Source organism: Gouania willdenowi, unplaced genomic scaffold (assembly GCF_900634775.1).
Source record: "Gouania willdenowi unplaced genomic scaffold, fGouWil2.1 scaffold_31_arrow_ctg1, whole genome shotgun sequence".
Taxonomy (NCBI): Eukaryota; Metazoa; Chordata; class Actinopteri; order Blenniiformes; family Gobiesocidae; genus Gouania; species Gouania willdenowi.
In genome coordinates this window covers 95,552-111,090 of record NW_021145081.1, presented here as the reverse complement: position 1 = coordinate 111,090, position 15,539 = coordinate 95,552, and the positions used below count along the sequence as shown (strand labels likewise).

Genomic DNA, 15,539 nt, shown 5'->3' with positions numbered 1-15,539 from the left:
ACAAAACAATGTTAATACAGGGACACATTTGATCAACAGTGGATTATTATATTATTACAGCACTAATATGAAGCTGTACGGACACAAATGACCCAAAATAAATAATACATTCTTTCATTCTAAGTAACTCAAAAGTTACTTTTTGCAGTAATGCATTACTTATTTCAGTAACTCACACAACACTGGTTATGAGTTAAAGCGCTTACGGTTCAAAACACCTAGAAAGTGGTGAGTAGACAATTAAAGCATGATATAACAACTGTAGCACAACTGGCATGTGGTTAAGATACATGGGTGTTTGTTGAGAGCTGATTGAACAAAGGCTATTGATTGGTAGCCTTTCAAATTGGTAAAAAAATAAATAAAGATTTGATGACGGAGTTGGAATTCCCTCATAACTGAGGACCAAAATAAGACCACACACTATCATAACTGTTGACATTAAGATGGAACTGTAAGAGAAAAAAGTTACACCATGAGATGGATTTCTAGAGCCCCGCCCCCAAAACTTAAAAAAAAGTGATGCCCAGTTGTACATGTAAGTGGTGTAGTGTATATCTGCCATGTGAAAGATCGTCTATGCTGTCACACACAGGGCCTCATAGTTCAGAGGTTAGAGCACTGGTCTTGTAAACCAGGGGTTGTGAGTTCAATTATCACTGAGGCCTTTACTCCCTGTTATCTACAGGTCAAAGGGGGTGGGGCTAAGGGCTTTGTTCACACCCTTTAACCTCTCTTGGATTGGTTTGAATGGATAGCGTCCCTGGTTTGTGAAGTCTACAGAGGACCAGGGAAGTGAGCTGAAGACTCTCCAGTGTAACTCTCAGCTGTGACAGCAGGGGGCGTGGTTTCCTTCAGTCCGCTTACTGTACCAAAGACTTCACTGGCCTGTGGAGTGTATCACTGATTGTCATTCTGATGAAATGTTTATTCTAAGAACAAAAACTTGGTTTTAATATAGATTTAAGTTTATTTCAAAATGAGTCAACTTGTATCAAGAAACAGCTTAATCATTTTTCACTATTACTGAGTCAGTTTTTACTTAGATTAGTTTTCTTCTTGTTCTGAAGCTTTCATTTGCAAAATTAAAAAAATAAAATAAAATAAAAAAAAAATATATTATTTGTTTATAGTCAGTATATTTCACTTATTATTGTGCTGGAGGAAGTTTGATTTCAAGTAATTTAATCTAATAATCATCCATTTCTGCTTATTTTAACGCCTTAGAATATTTATCAGGATCTTCTTATTATAAGATTTAACATATTTTTTCAATATTTCTTGTTTAGTAAATTTAACTTGCTGCATGAACAGATAATGTCTCTTGTTTTAAGAATTCTCCTCAAATGTAGTGTTTTTTTCTTATATTTTCTCTCTAATTTGCAGCAAAGTCTTTGTTTTAGGATCAAATAGAGAGCAGCAGCTTTTCTGGGACAGTCCACAACAACATTAACTATGATATTGGTCAACAGATGAACTCCTCTGTCCTGTTGGTTAGGACAACGTGTCTAACAATAAAAGCCCATCATCACAGAGCTTCATTTGGACATTTCCTGATTAGCAATCATTTATTAGCTTTAGGTTTGGACCAGACGTGGGCCACACAATACTCAGTCTAGTATTAGCCACACCCCAAGGTATCGCTCAAAATACATACAGTATATGTAGAACTGTACATAGAACTGTACCATGGTTCTCCAGTTTAGCACTAAATTATAATTTTTATAGATTTTTCATGGCAATTACTATTACAATGTAAATTATCTGAACTCATTTCTAATGTAATTACAATTACAACAGCAACATATTTTTTAAATTACAATTATACCATCATTTTAATTCATGATCACTAGGGATGTAACGATTAATCGTAAGGCCGTTAAAAATCGATTCATAGCTATCACAGTTCACATTGATGCTCTGAAAAATGAATCGCAGTACTTGTTTTAAACAGCAGAGGCCGCTATCTATTTATCCTTCCAGAAGTGTTGGCGGCGGGCAGAATCTGCTACTACTTTCTTTCTGGCCGCCTTCTACTCTTAAACATGTTCATAAATGATTCCTTACCCCTTTAGCACCAAAAGAATATCTGTAATATTACGTGAATATCTTTAAAAGTCACGTTTTTCTATTAGCTCTGTCTGCTAGCATAGCGTCTCTTCTTCACCGGTAAATTAGCTGCATGCCAACCGACCACTGGGTTACCAGCGCCCTCTGCTGGTCCAAACAAATCTGATGTAAGAGACAGTGCAGTGTTTTTTTTTTTTAAGTCCAATTGTTAAGGCACAAAATACATTTTCAGTTGCACTTTTAAAAAGAAAAAGAACTATTATGTAGTTTTGCATTGTTTACTAGAGAACCAGAATTTAAATTAATAGGCTTCTTCTTCATTTGTATTATTCCTTTATTTATTTCATTCAAGATTTATTTTTAGTTCAATTGCATTGTTTTGAATAGTTTATCAATGGATTTTTTTAACAATCAAAAATAAAAGGAAAATAGTACAGTATTTTCTATAAATAAAGAAATATTTTTTAGTCATGATTTGTCTACAGTCCCATTTTGTAAAATAAATCGTGAGAGAATCGTATCGTGAACTCAGTATCATGAACTCAGTATCACGAACTCAGTATTATAAAAATGACAAAAACCAAAAATCACCCAAAATCAAAAGTAAGGCTAAAGCAAGGCATTTTTTTTTTGAAAATTAAAAAAAAAATAAAAAAAAAATTGAGTTAGAACCATCATTAGACCCTAAAAACTATGGCAAATATAATGCACACACGTAAACAGGGCTAAGAAAGCAGTAAGGCCCAAAAAATTGCGAAAAACAAAAATCACCCAAAATCAAAAGTAAGGCTAAAACAAGGCATTTTTTTTTCAAAATTAAAAAAAAAAAAAAATCATTAGAGCCTAAAAACTACTGCAAATATAAAGCACATACTTTTTTTTAAATTTCAAAAAAAAAAATTTAGTTAGAACCATCATTAGACCCAAATAACGACTGCAAATATAATGCACATACTTAAACTGTGCTAAGAAAGCAGTAAAACACAAAAAATGACAAAAATCAAAAATCACCCAAAATCAAAAGTAAGGCTATAGCAAGGCATATTTTTTCAAAATTTAAAAAAAAAAAAAATCATTAGAGCCTAAAAACTACTGCAAATATAAAGCACATACTTTTTTTTTAAATTTCAAAAAAAAAAATTTTGTTAGAACCATCACTAGACCCAAATAATGACTGCAAATATAATGCACATACTTAAACTGTGCTAAGAAAGCAGTAAAACACAAAAAATGACAAAAATCAAAAATCACCCAAAATCAAAAGTAAGGCTATAGCAAGGCATATTTTTTCAAAAATTTAAAAAAATAAATAAATTGAGTAAGGACCACCATTAGACCATAAAAACTACTGCAAATATAATGCACATACTTAAACAGGGCTAAGAAAGCAGTAAGGCACAAAAAATGACGAAAAACAAAAATCACCCAAAATTAAAAGTAAGGCAAAAGCAAGGCATATTTTCTCAAAAAAAATAAAAAATAATTTGAGTTAGGACCATCATTAGACCCTAAAAACTACTGCAAATATAATGCACATACTTAAACTAGGGTAAGAAAGCCGTAAGGCACAAAAAATGACAAAAATCAAAAATCACCCGAAATCAAAAGTAAGGCTATAGCAAGGCATTTTTTTTCAAAATTAAAAAAAAGAAATTGAGTTAGGACCATCTTTACACCATAAAAACTACTGAAAATATAATGCACATACTTAAACAGGACTTAGAAAGCAGTAAGGCACAAAAAATGACAAAAACCAAAAATCACCCAAAATCAAAAGACTATAGCGAGGCATATTTTTTCAAAAAATTAGTTAGGACCATCATTAGATATCAAAACACAACAACATACACTGTAAATGCTAACATTCAAATTAATTAAATATGATAAGTGAACCAAACTCAGTTTTCATCAACTTGTTATGAACACTAGTTTTAAATAAGTAAGCAGTAATTTGGAGTTGAAGAACTTGCTTAACTTAATGTATCCTAGTTAAGTCAAATTAGAAAAAATAATTAATTGTACCCAGTGTCCTTTGCGGGTTCTTTCAGACATGCGCAGATCTGCGTCGTCAACTTCGCGCTTTCCAGAACATTCCCGTACACGCAAACGGCCATATTGGATGCTCAGAGAGTGGTGAGCGGCGCGCATTTTGAATTTATCGTCGGCGTTGTGGGAGTACTTGTGTTGAGTTCACTTTGGTAAGTACATTTTTTCCTCTCTCCTCTTGTGGTTGTGTGATAGCAAACTGTGTGTAGGGTGACCAGATGTCCCGCTTTGCGCGGGACAGTCCCGCATTTTTAGTGCTTTTCACACGTCCCGCAAATTGAGACGTTGTCCCGCTTTGACACAAGTGAGAGAGAGAGTGTTTTATTTGTAAACGAAATACGGATGGCCGTGAAATACACGGACCTTATTGGGTCCAGTGCATGACCTTAATTGGATGTGCGCTGCATCAGCTGCTGCTCTGCGCACGTGTCATTTCTACTTGCACGTGATTTTCTCCGTATATACTGCTACCCCCGTCTGATCAACCTGCACTGAAAATTTGAAGCTATATTTGGAGCTGTTCTCATTCTTTCTAGTAGGGCTGTGCAATTAATCGAAATGTGATTACAAGTTAAATTATTACACTAAAAAAAATAACATGATTGAGAAAAATACAATTATTATTATTATTAAACAATTATCATTAAATGAATAAATAAATGAATAAAATTATCAACCATTTATTTTATTTTATTAGGTTTAAATTATACACATTTTTAATTTACTAAATAAAACACATTTTTACGATTTAGGATAGCTACAAAAAATAAACCATGGCACACGAGAAAAAAAATATTATTACTAACTTTGAGTTATATAATATAGGACACATCATGTGCATTAAGTGTTTTTTGTGCATTAGTGAACAATCTTGATTTTAACGTTTGAGGTATTTTATTGACGTTTACAGAATATTTTATTTTATATCTTTATTATCTTTATATATACTTTATTCTATATCATTACATTTGTATCACTAAACTCAGTTATTAATATAGAGTGATAGAAATTATGAAAATCTGTATATAATCTCCTGCAATAGATCATTTGTGGCACCATATTGATGCCTAGTTCTGTGTTTATAATTTTGTGTTGAGAAAGTTTCTTATTGGATTGCAATGTACCGTCTTAGATTACATTTTCACCTTTTTAAAAAGAATTGGTGACTTGAATAATTAAATTCTCTCAGGATTTTATATTGCAGTTGTATAGTGTAAACCAGTGTTAAGCTTGTTTTGTCTTTTACTCCTCTCAGGGACAGCACGTGTGAATGAGTTCTGTAGTAAGTCTTGTTTAGGGGAAGGTCTGGATTAGGGCACACTCAGAATGTGTCTAACTGCATTCGTGCTGCTCTGTGAAATGGCAAAAGCACTATACTAAAATGAGCAATTCAATATAAAAAAAGCTATAAAATACATATCTCTGATATTTGGACACAGTTATGACAGTGATTTGTTGAAGGTTAGTCATGTATGGGTATATATTTGAAATTATTGCCTTAATTGGATATTCTTTTTCACAGTCCCCCATTCAGGCTGAAGCAGAGGGTCAACTGTTCACCCATTACCCAGTCTCAGCAATTAAAGGTATATCATTCAATATTTGTATTTGTTTCATGGGTTGGGGTAATAGACATAAAATAACACCACTACAGTTGGATTATATATTTTATTGTCCATTTGTTCAAAAATAATCAATTACATTAATTTAAAAGAAAAAATGATTTCACCTTTTAGTTTGTGATTTAAAAAAATCTGTATATATATATATATATATATATATATATATATATATATATATATATATATATATATAAATAACTGCACATTTTAATTTATGGCAGTAAAGTAAAATTTGAACTTTATTATTATTATTTACATGTGCTCAATGCTAAAATTATCTTGTCTTTCCAGGTCAACCAGAGCAGTATTATCTGATGCAATGGACTTGTAAGTACTGCACATTTATTACTGAAAAGCGAGGCTACTTGCTAAAGCATTACCTCTTAAAACATGGATACCATACACGGACATTATCTTCATGAAAAAATAACTCTTGCACTATACAAATTAGTAAAATGATTTTATTAGCATTATGTGAAGTAATGTTATTTGTGTAATATTATAAGTAGTTATGTATTATTCACCATAGTTTCATATGTTAAGTTCTTAGATTTGCTACAATATAAATTGATTGATGGCAAGCTTAATGTTGTTATTCCTCTCCTTCCCTCCCCTATCCATTTTTCAGGTTGTTGCTGAGTTTAATCGCATCACAAGTAAGAATCTTGAAGGAGACTTTTACAAAGCACTAGACCAACATACCCCACGCTTCATTGAACTTTTCAGATCCAAAAAAAGGAATGTCAGGACAAAAACTGACCGACTTGGTGTGCCACATAAACTGGATGGTAAGAGTCCTGTTGTGCTTTTTCAGATTTTGAGTAAATTACACTCCATTATAATGGGTGGCGGCAATGCACCGTAGGCCTCTGTCACATACAAGTCACGCTGTCTACATGCTGCTGTGGAGAGCAAGCAAGACATGTGACCAATGATATGTATCCATGAGTACACTGACTTAATCACTTCAACAGTTTAAATGTGCTCTTTAAAATCATTTTTCGCTACCTATACCAGTTGGGGACTACTCATCCAACAGGATTTTATGTCATTCTTAGTAACAAAAAAGTACCACCATATGGTTGTTTGTCCATTTCAAGTGAGTGCTTTTTCTGCTTAATGCTTGCACTGGGGCATTTCATTTTACATTTAATTAAAATGTTGATTTTGTATTAACACAAAATGTTTACAGGGAAAGTGGGATGTTTATATATGAACAATTATACTAGTAAAATTAAATCCCTATCTCTAAGATAAGCATGCACTGAGTAAATACAGAACAGTATATCAACACACTGTATTCCCCCCACATCCTGAAAATGCTAGAAGTTCTTAATTTGTCTGTTCTGTGTATTTTTAGTCGCCAGATGTGACAGCACTTGGTTCTGTTGTCCTCAAAGGCCTTCCTATTCTACTTGGTGATGACTCCAGTGAAGTGTACAAGACTTGCTATGTAAGTAACATATTGAAAGAATGAAACATATTGATCTGAATGTATTGTCAAATCACATTTTATTTAAAATATAATTATTTTCAGTTGATCAGAATCAGGTTGATTATGATTTCACTCAAAACTGATCAGAATCCCGAGTAAACTGGTTTGTAGTACAAATGTAATTAACTGTGTACCCACCATCATGAAATTCCTGGAAAAGTAACTGAATTAGAAAAAAATGATTTTCCTGTGTATTTTTGGAAAAATAGCCTATTTTATTTTAATGTTTGCTTTTACTACTGGACACACCTTGTGTTGTAAATTGCTTTTAATGAATGTGTCAGCAAAGAGAAATTGTAATCTTATAATTAAACATGGTAGCACTTAGTTGTTGTGTAATGTTGCATTTAATAGATGATGCTACATTATTTAAAACATATTTCAAAATAGGTTTCAAATTGCGCCACAAGGGGGTACAAGCCAGTCTACAGAATTAAAATACAATGTCAATTATTTGCACCAGGGGATTTTTACCCTAAAAGAAGACCAGATTGAAAACATGTGTGTGTGCTTCTTTTGCAGGATACAACTAAAGAAGAGGTCCTCGCCTCAGTGACAGTTGTCAGTGAAGATCCTCAGCAACAGCTTCTAAATGCAGTGCACTTCCAACCCATTTCCAATGCCATCATCATTGAGGGAGGTACTGTCATGGACAATATTAGGGACTTTCCCCAGGCAGTCTGCCTCATCTTTGGGCTTATATATGCCCTTCACTTAGATTACCCAAAATGCATGGCAAACACGTTCACGTTCATTCAAGCCGTCATGCTTGGATTGGCAAGCAAAGCCCTCCCCCCAAAATTGCTAGGTTTGAAAAATAAACTACTGATGTAGACCAGTTCATACAGTGCCAAAACTTACTGTTAGTAAGAATATTGTTCTTATTTCTATTAAAAAGTTCTAACTTTCCGTGTTTAAAGTTTAAAGTTATGTTCTAGGTATAATGTTGAAGTTAAATTTGAATTTCAAATATATTTGTATTGTTTGAAAAAGTGTTATTTGTTTTATCAATGTTGCCCAAAAGATGAAATCAGTGTTAATTGTGGTTTCAGTCTTGATTTGTTTTTATTTTGAAGAGCGGACAAACAGGAATTTATTTTTGTTAATGTGCTTTTGTCATTGGGTTTCAGATTATTACTTAAAAGTACAGGCACCAAACATAAACCTAACTTACTGAAGTAAGAACTATTATTTTATAAAGATTCTCTGAGATTTGCTCTGAAAATAATGTTTCTTTTAACTGTTTCATCAACATGATTATTTTATATTCTGCATAGAGAGAACTTTTTTTTTTCTTTTTTGTCCAAAGCTACAGCATGTTACAAGGTAACTGAAAGATTTTAGTTCAATTGTTTGAAGCTAATGTTTAATTCAAATGATGTAGTACATTTGGTGATTTTTGCCTTCATAACGAGCATAAAGAACAGTTAAGTGCCATGTGTCTTGTTAAATGCATTGTTGAGCATTTGAAAATAAATTTTAAACCCACTGTTAATCCATTGATTTTTATTCCATTCATTGTTCTTGAGTTTTTATATCCTGCTCTATTCTCATTCTATTATAGAATTGTTTTATTTCAACAGCTGAATGTGATGGAGAAAAACTTAAAAGAACTAAGCTATCACTTGAGTACTGAAAGCCCACAATAAATAAGTTACTTTAATCTAATTTATTTAAGTTAAATTGAGTGCTGTAAACTCAAAAATAAACAAGTTATTACAATCCAATTATTCAAGTTAAATTGAGTACTGTTAACTCAAAATTACTAAGTTATAATAATTCAATTATTTAGGTTCATTTGAGTATTGTTAACTGACAATAAATAAGTTAATCAAATCTAATTAACTTAAGTCAACAAAAATTAGTTTTTTTAAGGCAGCAAGTTTGCATATTTTTTTTAAGTAAAGTCAACTTATTGAATTTTACAGTGTAGGCTGCCCAAACGTCCTGATTTACAGAGTCACGTCCTGTTTGGATGTCCATCAACTCTGTAGTGGACCAACCCTGGATGTCCATCAACTCTGTCGTGGGTCAACACTGGATGTCCATCAACTCTGTAGTGGACCAACACTGGATGTCCATCAACTCTGTAGTGGGTCAACCCTGGATGTCCATCAACTCTGTAGTGGACCAACCCTGGATGTCCATCAACTCTGTAGTGGGTCAACCCTGGACGTCGTTCTGAATTTGTTGCATAGTGAGAATTGTTTTTATTAAACCAGGGGTGTCAACCTCATTTCACATCAGGGCCAGACATATAAAATATTTATCTGTAACTCTCCTTTCACAACCTAAACCTAAAACCTATATGAATGTTTTCTGATAAGTTTGACACTCTGAGTTTTGTGGTTTTAAGCTCCACCCTCTGACCCCATTAATGTAATCAATAATTACTTTTATTTAAAAAGTGCCTTTCAGGCCACTTAAAAACACTGCAATAAAAACAGGATAATAGATAATATTAATTTGTAGTGTACACGTTAGTTTAGATGCATACTGTTGTTGCTGAGTCATGGTTTGAGTAGTAAATAAAATCCAAACATTACCATAGTTAATTATAGATGCCATAATGTTTTCAGTCTTAATTTAGAGTGTTGACCAATTTATACCAAAACTTGACAAATTTTTATTGCTCACCAACTAAATGGAGTCATGATTAATTCATTCAAAATAAAGACTTTATAAACGTTATAAAAAAGCAAACACCTGTGAGGTTAAAATTGATTTAGCACTAACCAATTCATCTGAATAACCTATAACATTTTTAATAAGTGGAAAAATGCTGAGTCTTTAGTTTTGAGAAAAATCTAAGTTTTACGACTTGCAAAGTTTGCGATTTACAAATTTCCAGAAGAATAATTAGGTGGAAACTACAAAACTAAGAGGGCAGTGTTCACCACAAACAATCATAGAAGTACTTGGATCAATTATTCACAGTCAAACTCAAGCTTTAAAGAAGGCCAGCACATGGTGCAGAACCTTCTGAATCCAATTTCTCACAGCAACTGAATGAAGAGTGAAAATCCTCCTTATATAGTCCAGTCCAGCTGATTGTCAACAACTCACAGTCGTGCTCAACTCTACAGGTGCAGCAGATCTCCCTGATTGACATGATGAGCTGGACATGGCTGTGCACTTTGTACCAATCTGTAACAGTATGGTAAATCCCCCAATAGATCCCCTGGAATTATCAAACATTTTGGCCTCAGTAAAAGATAACCAACAATTTCATCTCATTTCACATTTTGTTGCTATTTTCCTGCATGGAAACATCAGTGACAGTGAAAGAATCTTGTCAAAAAATTGCAAATATGGTAAAAGTTGCATTTTTTTGCACCAGACAAATGTTTTGTTAAGACCTTGATGTACTTTACCACCATGTAGACCCTTATTTGTGTGAATGTGGACAGAAAAACAGAAACAAACTTTACGTGGAGAACGATTAAAGACTCAGATTTTCTCAAATTCAGCCCAAAATAATACAAAAATCATGTAAAGTGTAAAGATCAGATGTATTTGATGTAAAGCTCTTTGTTGTTAGTATTTAGTAGTTCAGTGTGCTCACAATGACAATGTGTGTTTCTAAAGTGTGTTTATTTGTTAGTGTTGTGGTTGAATGAGCTTCTTTTGAGACGTGTATCTAGTGTTTTGTTGGTGAGAAACACTTTAGTGGATGACATTAACTGTTGAGCTGAGATGACTGATGGATATACAGGCTGTGTTTAGAGTTTGGAACATGTGACTTCAGTTTCAACCAATGCTTGTTAGCAATAAAAAAAAAACTGTAATGTCACAATTTCAGTGGAAGAACGGAACGTTCCATTCCTTCTATTTCTTTTCATTTGTTCTGATTTCTTTGGGTCGTACCAAGTTACAGGCTAAAATGTGTTTGCACCCATTATAGCGCCACCTAGTGGTGCACTTTTTGGTATGGGTGATCTGTGTGCTCTTCTATAGTTACCCTGTAAATTTCGCATCGTAATACTTCAGCTGAAATAAAGGTTTGTTTATTTATATGTTATGTTGTAATAAGCCACGCCCACTTTGACCAATCGTGATTAACTTCGAGATCCGGTCCCAGGAGCGAACCAAGGTCATACCCACCAAATTTGGTAAAAATCGGTTGTGCCATTTAGGAGATAAAAATTTCTCATAATAGCAGTGCCCCCTAGAGGCCTAATTTTTTAAAATTTGGCTCAAACCCCCACAATCTCATGGCAACCAAAGATCTAAGAATTGGTGGTGTTAGCAATTATTTTGATCAAGATATGCAACAGTTTGTGTTTTTATAGCTGGCTAGAAAACTTTACTCGTTAATATTTTGCGCATATTTTGTCCGAACAAATTTTTTTGCTAAACTCTAGATCAGGTCCAAATGAAGACTGTACGTGCCAAGTTTCATGCCGATTGGACAAAACCCCAAGGAGTAATTTGAAAAAATAAGTTTGTGATATATAGTGACTTACAAAGAGCAATGTGCTGTGGGAGTGGGCGTGGCCTATGTCAGAAAATGCGACTCTATGTAAGGAACATGTGGATATGAATTTTATGAAGATGTGAATTAAATTGTGAAAGTTAAAGGCCAAAATGTTTTTGCAATTATAGCGCCACCTAGTGGGGCAGTTTTTGGTATGGGTGGTCTGTGTGGTCTTCTATATCTACCCTGTAAATTTCACTGCCCTCAACATAATAATTCAGCAGAAATAAATGTTTGTTTATTTATGTTATTATGTCATTAGCCACGCCCACTTTGACCAATCGTGAATAACTTTGAGATCTCGCCTCAGGAGGGACCCAAGATCATACCCTCCAAATTTGGTAACAATTGGTTGTGCCAATTAAGAGATATAAATATTCATTATTTGTAGCGCCCCCTAGTGGTCTACATCATTCAAATTTGGCAAATTTTCTCACAGTCACATGCCAACTAAGGATCTCAGATTTGGTGTTGTTAGCATTTATTTTGACCGAGATATGCGCCAGTTTGCATTTTTATAGCTTGCTAGGAAACTTTACTCGCTAATAATTTGCGCATAATTTACCCGAACAAAATCATTTTATTAACTGTATATCACGTTCAACTGAAGACTCTACGTGCCAAGTTTCACGCTGATTGGACAAAACCCCAAGGAGGATTTCGAAAAAGTAGGTTTTACAGTTTTTGCAATTTTGCTCCAGAAAAGTTTAGGCGGAAATGGGCGTGGCCTAGCCCAGGTGATTCAGTGCTATTCAAGGAATATGTGTATATGAAGGTTTTAAATTTGCAACAAACGGTGTGGGAGTTATCGTCCAAATCGTGTTGACCTTTGTTATAGCGCCACCTGCTGGCGAACATATGTGAATGTTTGCGTCCCAGGTACACGGGGTGTTCTGGACCCAACCCCCAAGGGGCATCGCCCTACCTTGCACGGTTTAGCCTGCAGCACTACTTTTACCGGGGGAAAAATAAAAGGTAACAATAATCCTTACGATTACAATAGGGTTCCTAGCACCGCTGGTCCTAGGAACCGCGGACGCTTACATACGCGGTTCCCTGGCCCCGCGGGCTTGGCCCCCTAATTAATCACACAGTCTAAACTAAACTGACAGCAGGAGTAGGATTGATGCTGGTATCAGTTTTACCATTTGACAACAAATACTTTATTCTAGTAGAAAATATTGTCAGCAAAGGACTAACTTATTGTGTGGCTATAAATGTACAGTATGTACACAGCCATTGGCTACAAGACTTATGATGTAAGCAAAGCTGGACTACTTCTTAAAATAAAACTGTTAAAATTGGTGTAAAGTAAGAATGTGCTCTAAGTTTGTCATACCACAGAACCACACTGTTGAATATGAATGATTAATAAATACATATAAACACTCTTTGTGAATGAGTTTAGAAGAAAATGGCAGAATTCACTTTACACAGACTTAAATGTACAGTTAACTTTTCTGGTGCTGGTGGATGACTGGGAGTTTGGGACAAAGTGAGTGGGACTAACTGGGACAAACTATTTTAATATAATGTAACACATAGTTTACACATTCTCACTTACCACTATCATGTTTTTTATTTTCATCTTGTTCTTGTTTGTTCTTCTTTTCATGAGCCCTGTGGGTAAGTCTGCCTCACTTTATCAGTGTGTGTTTGATAACATCAGCACGTTGATGCAGGGACCGATGTCACGGTCTGAGTTCACATCGTACTGAGATCCTCTTAAAATGTCAGTACATACTGACATGTACCTGTGCTGGATTATACTGATTTAAAAAATAAAGTTACATTAGGTTAACTGTGATTTACTGCAATGTATATTATAATCATGTTTTTTTGGAAAATAAATTATTTCTTTTTGTATGGAATTTTATTATAAACTCAATACATGTAATAATAAAAACTGCATATAATACATTATACAACATATTTCTCCTGCCTCGTATATTGAGCATTTGTAAATTTTTGTACAAGAAAAGGAGCCATTCAGCACTCATCAAATAACATTAGCTTTGAACCTTAGCTTTGAAATTTCATTTTTAACCTCAGTACGGTGGAAGTAGAAAAAGGCTAAGCAGAAGTAGCATGAATTCATTTTCTGGTAGTGCACATGCTCATAATCAAACTCAGACCAATGTGAACTCAGATGTGACACCGGTCGTATTGGTGCCCCATTAGGGAGGCGCCTGACGTATAACCGTAATGTGTCCGGGAGGTTTCAAGTTGTATTGCTTATATCTGCCGTCCCTCGGGGGCCCCCTTCAGCTCGGGGCCCTAGACATTTGCCTGTGTTGCCTACCCCGTTACAACGCCTCTGGGTCTGAGGTATGAAGCTCCAGGGCTGAAAGTGAGACCCACTCCGGCCCTGCGTGCTCGCGTGCATGGATTTGTGTGTGTGTGTGTGTGTGTGTGTTCATGAGTGTGTGTGTGTGTGACCCAAAATCAGATGCTGAGCCAGTGTGACAATAACAATGTTTTTTTAAAGGGCCCATGTTACGCTAAATTAACTTTTCTGTGCTTTAAACATGATAAAGTGTGGGGAGGAGGAAGTCAGTGTCTCGTCTATAGACACGCCCACTCATGAATATGCATAAGCAGGCCTCAAATCAACCTGTGTGTGTAGAGTTGCTCAGAAAGTGACTTTTCAGAGGCAAAAACTCTGGAAAACAGACGAGTTTGGGAAAATAAACCTCAAATACTATGTTTTTGGGGTTCTTAGAACAAATGGAGATGTGTGAAAAACAACATGACATGGGACCTTTAAAGATGACGGACAAACCTGTGTTGCTCCTTGGTACTTGCGTTGCTCTCTCTGCTGGTGCAAACTCCATTATTGTTTATGAGATCTTCTTTGTCCTACGCATTTGGTGGTTTGAAGGCTAGATTTCTGATGCATTACCATCAATTCTGGACTGGTATCATATATGTTTGTGACGACGCATCAATGGTGTAAACTCACACACAGAGAGCATGGCTGCACTGAATGTTGACACAAAACAAAGCGGAGATGTAAAAGTTAACCTTTCTAGTGTAAGAAAATAATTTAAATAAAACAATAGTCAATATTTAAGAGCCACTAAATGAGAAAATGCAGAGTAAAGTGTGTTTCAGGGAGAGAGCAGCCACATTAAATAAGGGGGAAAAAATATCATTAAATTTTAAAGTTGTTTATTTAAAAAGAAAATAAAAATTGTTATTTTAGTTTTCTACATGAATAAATGTTTGTGCAGCAGACAGAGAAGACGATCTGCTTCCAATTTAACTTCTTCAAATGTCATTGTGTGCTTCTGTGCACTCACGTCTCCACATTGAAAAAGCAAAACGCTCATTTAAATAGGGCGGTCTCCACCACTTCTGCACGTTTGCTAATCATTGCTACAATCTTAGTGAAACTGCATCACCATTTAGGGACGCAACTGGTTTACCACCCTTTATTATAGATCTTAGTGAAACATTTAATCACAAAAGGCAGCTTTGAATGGCTCAATGTTGACAGGTTGTCATGGCAACTCAGGCTAAAATGGAAGCTCAATGTTGACAGGTTGTCTGGCAACTCAGGCAAAAATGGAAGCTCAATGTTGACAGGTTGTCATAGTAACTCAGGCTAAGATAAAAGCTGCAGAATCTCCACCATTCTACAGAATCTCCTCGTGCGCCGTCATTAACGACTAAAGTAGCTTTAATAATATATATTAACGTTGACCAGCAGATGTCATCAGTGAGCAACGTTTGGGACCAAAGTGAGTTTCTAATGATGATTATGTCAACTTTAATGACTAATTTAGTGATTTTCCAGAATCCTTTGAGTAAATACTGCTTGTTTTAT

General features: G+C 34.8%; 1 non-coding gene across 1 annotated transcript; it reads left to right on the top strand.

The window, feature by feature from the left end:
• Nucleotides 1-595: 595 nt before the first annotated feature.
• Nucleotides 596-668, top strand: trnat-ugu (transfer RNA threonine (anticodon UGU)). Its single transcript has one exon. It is a non-coding gene; the product is annotated as a tRNA-Thr (tRNA).
• Nucleotides 669-15,539: the final 14,871 nt, after the last annotated feature.